This window comes from Ovis canadensis, chromosome X (assembly GCF_042477335.2).
Source record: "Ovis canadensis isolate MfBH-ARS-UI-01 breed Bighorn chromosome X, ARS-UI_OviCan_v2, whole genome shotgun sequence".
Lineage (NCBI taxonomy): Eukaryota > Metazoa > Chordata > Mammalia > Artiodactyla > Bovidae > Ovis > Ovis canadensis.
Window position 1 is genome coordinate 87,643,394 of NC_091727.1, and position 7,492 is coordinate 87,650,885.

Genomic DNA, 7,492 nt, shown 5'->3' on the forward strand with positions numbered 1-7,492 from the left:
AAGCTGCAAGTGTCCGACATTTTTATCTTTCTTAAGAGGCAGAAGGAAACAAACTAGTGATATTTTTTCCTTCTCTATACAAATGTAAAAGGAGGTTTCTCTTAAACTGCTGTGTTGCCATAATGACACCTGGTTTCACCTGAAGTTAACTATTCTCAAACCTTAAGTTAACCAATGCATTTTTCTTATGGAAATGTTTGTCTTAAACTATGTTAATGTACTATGCATTTACCCCAGACTCTGTCTTCAAATAGGTTCACCTAATGGCTCAGAACCTACTTGACAAACCAATATGTTATACTCAGATATTGTTCCCCTAATCTATGTGGACGAAACTATTTGTATGGTAATCTGCCCTTCTACAAGATTCAAGCCAATCATTTTATGGCCCGGGATGAATCATGTGGTGCCAAGATTATCCCAAAATGCATCTTATGGGTGAGGGGCCTGGTGCCATTCTGAGTTTTAAGACATTCCTTTCTTTAACAAACTGCTAGTGACTATATAACATCCAGCTGATGCCTAGCAGGGGGGTACTCTTTCTGCCCCCTTCTGATGCCTATGTCAGAAGCTTTCTCAATCTCCTTTATAGTTTAATAAAACTTTATTACAAAAAAGCTCTGAGCAAGCCTCGTCTCTGGCCCCAGATTGAATTCTTCTCCTCTGGAGGCCAAGAATCCCAGCGTCTTTTCATTCAGCAACCACCTTTCAATTCTCAAAAACTAAATGATCTTTATTTGGATTTGCCTGGGTTATTTAAGGAAGTAGCAGACAATTCATCTGAGGCCCCTGCTCACTGGCTCATATGTTCCGAACACCTTTAAGGAGTATCTGCTACAGGAAAGGCCGTGTTAGCAGTGGGGACACTAGGAGAAGCAGGACACTCCCACACCTAGAGCAAAGGTCTAGGAGCCACAGTCACACAAGGAAGGTGGAGAGACGTCCCCTAGTCGCACTGAACAAGGCAACATGCGGCAGGGCAGTGGGGCTCCAGGAGGAGCACTCGAGTGTCAGTGCCTGAGCCAAGGTGGCTCGTGGCTTTGGGAAGCTGGGTTCCTTATGTGGGAGGTGATCATCATGAGGCTGGCTGGTGGCAGCCCTCAGACTTGCAGACAGTGTGTCTTCAGGGTGATGGCAAAATCTGAAACAGATCATTGCTGTAAGGTGTCCTTTTCCATCTTGGATAAAGCCCAGAGAGATCTCTTTCTGGGGAAGGAAGGAAGGGGTCATAACTCTTGTCGCATTGCTGTTGATCACAGGGGCAAAGGAGGTGTTTTCTACCCCATATCTGCTAGGAATCCTGCAGAACTTTGGTCGCACTCCCTTGAAGTGGTGCCCAAGGAATGCATGGAACTACCCTTTCTTTCCTGACCCTGGGGGATCCAGAACCCAAGGTGTTAATTAGCTTACAATTATCTTGATTGTAATTGGCCATTGTACTCAAGGACTTGACCTTCCTTGGGGCTGCAATGAAGGAAAGTAATGTCTTGGATGGAAGACCAGCTGGGGCACAGACAAAGAGTGGTTCTTGCTTCTATTTCCTGGAGCAGCTTGAGTCCTGTTGGAACACTCCTCCACACCCAAATTTAACAGGTCTTCTATGGAAATGGGGCTTGCCCTGTAGCTCAAATGAAGATTCTGCTTGCATTGTGGGAGACCTGGGTTCGATTCCTGGGTCAGGAAGATCACCTGAAGAAGAGCATGACAATCCACTCCAGCATTCTTGCCCGGAGAATTCCATGGACAGAGGAGATGGGCAGGCTACAGTCCACGGAGTAGCAAAGAGTCAAACATGACTGAGCTACTAACATTATGGTCCACTATGGTCTAAGTAGCAAAGTTTCTTAGTTTTATTTATGAAACATCCTGTTTGGCTGATTAGCTATTCCACACCTTATTGAAGTGTATATTCTCTGAGAAGCCCTGGACCACAAAGCAGCCAATTCCTTCCCACAGTAGAGAGTGGAGGACAGTCTTGGGGCAACATTGGGACAGATTCCTGCCCCGACATCAGAGAGGCAATGGCCACCAAGCCCTGGCAGCTGCATCCTGTCCCTCAGGCGCATCCTGCAGCCCAACAAATGGGCTCCTCAAATCAGCGGGCTTCACGGGAGAACTTAGGCCATGGGGCTTGGGACCGTCCAAGGACCACGTGCAAATGAGGGCTGTGGGGATCTCAGAGCACTGGTCTCAGTTCCTCTGGAGCCCCAACCCTTTCCACACACCCCAGGCTGCGGTCCAACCTTCCGACTTCTCATGCCATTCTCTTCTCAGTGCTACACAATGCCTCTGAGGTGACAAAAAGCAGGTCTGTGGAATGAAGGGGACAAGGAGAATCAGAAGCACTGTGGGGCTGCTCTGTGGTTTGCTGAGAACTGACTTTGCAAGGGCCCTGCATCTCTGTCCAGTCCCAGCGCCCCCCACGTGAGGGCGGTGCCCTGTCCCTGCTGCTGCCATGGGGCCTCCTGCCCAAATGAACCTGACAGGCTCGCCAGCTCCTCACTGAGCAGGAGGGGGGCGGTCTGACCTTATGGCCCCAGTGCCCACTGGGATAAAGCCCCTATAGAAGCCTCCCCCGATATGGGAGGGAAAGTAACACGACCCCCAAGGCTCCAGGTCTCCCCAACCACAGAGAGGGAGGGGAGCAGCTGGAGGGCCTCTGGGCTGGGGACACCAGGGTAGGGGACGCTGAGCACAGGGGCAGGAGAACGAGGCTGAGAAAGGCAGGCCTTGGCCATCATGAGGGCTTGTGTGTGCACAACAGAGCTGTCCTGAGCCACAGCTGACAAAAACTCCTCAGTGCCATGAAAACCCACTGCCAAAGCCCATATGGTGCCTGGAGGAGGGGGACCAGAAAAGTCAGCTCCCTCAGGACCCAGGGGGTGAGGAGGGGCCCAGAGTAGGGTGGGGGTGGGGGCAGGAAAGGCCACAATAGCCAGGCTGCCCACAGATAGCAGTCTTCAGTCCCCTTTGGAGGAGCCACCAGGGACCCCCACTGAAGATCACAGACTCCAGGGTCATGTCTCAGTCAGGTGAACCAACCTGAAGGAGCTTTATCAACCTGTTTAGGAGCACAAAGGCCAGGGAGCAAGCTCAAGTCAAGGCCTGTGAGCTCCATTCCGGCTGCCAGTCCTCAGGCCGAAGGGCCTCTGGGAGAGCCTCTTCCACACCCTCTTAGCTTTCCCCTTTCAGACACCAGGCTGTGGCCCTCACACAGGGCAAATGACCCTGCTGAGTGGCAGAACTAGGTGGACAGTGCCCTAGGGTACTCAACACACATACCTTTCCAAGGTGCCGGTCTGTCCCCTACATGGTGACTTTGAAGAACAGTGGCCCACAAAGGTCAGAGAACATGCACCTCGAAACCCACTGCCCCATCATCCATATGCAGTGAACACCAGTGACTCATCCGGGTTTTATCCAGTCCCATACCCAGACTCTCATGCATTTTCAAATACAGGTAGATGGGAGCTCCCTTTGGTCACATCTATCTCAATAAGTCAGACATGTCCCTGGGAGTGAGTGTGTGTAAAGGAGGCCCTTTGGAAAACGCCTAACCTGTGAGCCAGCAAAACCATTCGATGTTCCTGCCATCTGGGTAAGGGAGAACTGGTCCACAATGGTAGTGGGGACAGGGGAATGGGCGGAGAAGATCAGAGCTGGCCTCGTAGAGGACCAGTGAAGCGCTTGTTTTCAACAGAACACGCTATATCTTGAACACCCAACCAAGTCCTTGAAATGGCAGGGAACCACAGATACCCAAGTTGGACATGGGAGGCCAGGACCGGGGGTAGCAGAAGCCTAACCACCCCACTATCAAAAGGAAACAGGGCTTTTGAGGCAGCCTCCAGGGAGGCTGAATCCGAGTCTGAGACTCTGGGAAGGGGATGGGAAAAGCATACACACAGATGGTCCCAAAGTGAGAACTCTAGGGCCACGAGAGTGGTCTTTATGGGAAAAAATGGAAACTGAAGATAACGGCCTGTGATCTGCAGCAGGATGCCGTCAGGGGGTGGGCAGAGCTCAGGAGGCTGCAAGCTCAGCTGAGCGCTTGGCTGTGCCCTACCACACGGCCTCCTGGGGAGTCTGTCTCGGGTGCTTGGGGAACAGTCAAGTGGAATGTGAGATCACTACCACTGTGCTTGAGCACAGCTCTACACTGCAGAAAGCTTGACCTGGGGGGCGATGGGGGCAGGAAACAGGACTCTTGACTTTGGGGCCATCTGAGCGGGGCCTACCAACTGGCAGCATCAGTCAGAAGAGACCAAAGCCAGAAGAGGGACAAGGCCTGGGGCTGGGGGAGGGTGGGATCACCAACTCAAGCTAGGCCAACCAGCCCGCTATGGACCCCATCTTCTGGGAGGGACAGTCGCCAGGGGCCCATCTGACCCCTAGGGTGTCTCTCGGTGGTAGCCGAACCAGGACTCACCAGGGCCTGGCCCTTTAGCAGAAGGCAGCCACAGGCCTGCCCGTTGGTAGGGTAGGGGTAGAGCCAGGGGCATGTTTGTCAACCCATCCAGGGCCTGGCCCCCTGAAACAAGGCACATGGCAGCAGATGGGAGCCTGTGCAGGCAACCTGAAACATACTTTTCTGTACTTTCAGAGAAGAGACAAGCTAGGGATCACATCTCTGTCCCCAGACCCCCTCCCCTACACTGGGCCAGGGCTGCCTCTCCACATCACCTCTGTGACATCATGAAACAAGTAAGGAAGTGGACCACTTAATTGGCTGCCTGGCCCACGACCCAGATTCTAGAATCTCCAGACAGTATTTATTGGGCACTACCACCCTGCTCTGGAACACAAGCTAGAATCAAGATTGCCGGGAGAAATATCAATAACCTCAGATATGCAGATGACACCACCCTTATGGCAGAAAGTGAAGAGGGACTAAAAAGCCTCTTGATGAAAGTGAAAGAGGAGAGTGAAAAAGTTGGCTTAAAGTTCAACATTCAGAAAACGAAGATCATGGCATCCAGTCCCATCACTTCATGGGAAATAGATGACATGGGGAAACAGTGGAAACAGTGTCAGACTTTATTTGTGGGGGGGGGGGGCTTCAAAATCACTGCAGATGGTGACTGCAGCCATGAAATTAAAAGACGCTTACTCCTTGGAAGGAAAGCTATGATCAACCTAGATAGCATATTCAAAAGCAGAGACATTACTTTGCCGACTAAGGTCCGTCTAGTCAAGGCTATGGTTTTTCCTATGGTCATGTATGGATGTGAGAGTTGGACTGTGAAGAAGGCTGAACACCGAAGAATTGATGCTTTTGAACTGTGGTGTTGAAGACTCTTGAGAGTCCCTTGGACTGCAAGGAGATCCAACCAGTCCATTCTGAAGGAGATCAGCCCTGGGATTTCTTTGGAAGGAATGGTGCTAAAGCTGAAACTCCAGTACTTTAGCCACCTCATGTGAAGAGCTGACTCATTGGAAAACACTCTGATGCTGGGAGGGATTGGAGGCAGAAGGGGAAGGGGACGACAGAGGATGAGATGGTGAGATGGCATTATTGACTCGATGGACATGAGTCTGAGTGAACTCCAGGACTTGGTGATGGACAGTGAGGCCTGGCGTGCTGCGATTCATGGGGTCACAAAGAGTCAGACACAACTGAGCAACTGAACTGAACCACCCTGCTCTGAGGCCTTTCTGCCCTGACCATTCACTGCTTGGGTAGAGAAATGCTTCTGAACTAGACTGGCTCCATGGAAAGTCAGAGTTCCAACAAGCCATGTGCAGCCCCGCTGGCCCCATCTACTGATGGAGAGCCCACAGCAACGCACCCTCCTGATGTCACCCAGACCCAAATGTGGATTCAGAGGAGGCTTTGGAGAAGTGGTGGGACCAACCCGAGAGCCCAGATCCGGGCCCCCAAGACAACCCGCCCCACAGGGCCCGAACCCAGCAACAGCCAGTGAGGAAGTGAACAATGCCGTCCTTGGGCTGTCCTTGCCCAGGAAGCTCTGGATGATCGTGGAGGATGTGGCCTTCACCTCTGTGCACTGGAACGATGAGGGAGACATGGTGTTAACTGAGGCAGATCTCTTCCAGATGGAGGTCCTCCATCACACATGCACAGACAGGATCTTCAAGACAGCATCAAAAGTTTCATCTGCGAACTGAACCTGCATGGGTTCAGTAAAATCCACCATTCGGGTCGCTCTGCAGGGAAGAAAAGGATGATGGTAATGTAGAAAGCCCTTCTGGGGAGACTGGACTAGAAAAGCCGAGTGCTGGATGGATTTCAATTTCCAGGAGAACTTTTTTCTCGTGAGAGGGTGGTTAAGGAAAGAGGAGAAAACAGGCCTTGTCGTGTTCCACGAATCCCCTTAAACAGGATCCACAGGGGTGACTCCAGACCCTGAGAGGTCACTTGATGTCAGGGAGTGCCCGTAACACCTGCCAGGAATGAGAAGACCTTGTTTCCATAGTTAGGCAAGGACGGGACAGTGGTGGGAAGGAGGGCTGTGAGGAAAAGCTATTCTCCCCCACGATGGCTAAAGTGATTCATTTCCTTTCAGATCTATCACTACTCCAAGTTCCAGAGAGACAAGCCTCTCCTCCTGCAGAACATCTAGAGGAAATGTGACCCCAGAAGAACTGCTCAGCCCGCCACCAGCACAACAGCGACCCCAAAGAGAAAGAAGCAAGCAGTGGTGACCAGATGCTCTCCTTGATTCCATCACTAGTGCACCAAAGAGGCTGACAAGCAGGTCCAGAAGGGAGGCTCAACTGTTCATGGAACCCCTGGCCAGTGCTCATTTGAGTTCTTGGCATTTGGTTTATGGACAGTGTAGTCGGGCGGCCCAGGTCAAGTCATCTCCCCAGCGAGCAGGGCTGCCCCAGTGGAGAGGGTACATCCAGCAATGCCATGTCTGTACCCCTGGCTACTGCTGGAAGGGACAGTGCAGGGGAACTGCCCAAGAGCAGGAACTGCCCGAGGTACCCAGATTATGGTCCGGTGATGACTTTGTACAACACCTATGATTCCATTGTGAGGGGAGCCGTTTCAGTTGTGGCCCCAAACGAGGCCCCTGAAGCAGAGGAGGAGCAGGAGGAGTCCTCAGAAGTGTGCCCTCTGTGAGGAGTTCAAGGACAAGCCCAATCCCTGAGCTGCCAGGTCCCCAGGGACACCCAAAAGCACTCTTTTGTAATCAAAAATCTATTTTTGGCTCTAATAAAGTACACCAAAACTCCACGGGAGTAAAGAATCAAATGAGAGCTGCGAGTCTGTGTTCTTTCTGTCTGTCCATGCTATTCACATGGCACTGGGTGAGCCAGATGAGGCTGGAAGCCCACGCCCCAGGCAGGCCTCAGTCCAGTACCCACAGTTCCTTTTCACCTGAAGCAGCAGCATTTCACACGTTCTGCCAAGAGTGTGGCTCCTGAGCCCTTCGCTGAGGCCATCCCAGGACGAGCGGGTCCCTGGGCCTTGCCTGCCACACAGCAGAAGACCCAGCCAGCCTCCTGACCATGGGGGTGTCAC

General features: G+C 52.1%; 1 pseudogene; it reads left to right on the forward strand.

Moving 5' to 3' along the window:
• The first annotated feature begins 4,759 nt into the window (after window positions 1–4,759).
• Window positions 4,760–7,118, forward strand: LOC138930412 (heat shock transcription factor, X-linked member 3-like; annotated as a pseudogene).
• Window positions 7,119–7,492: the final 374 nt, after the last annotated feature.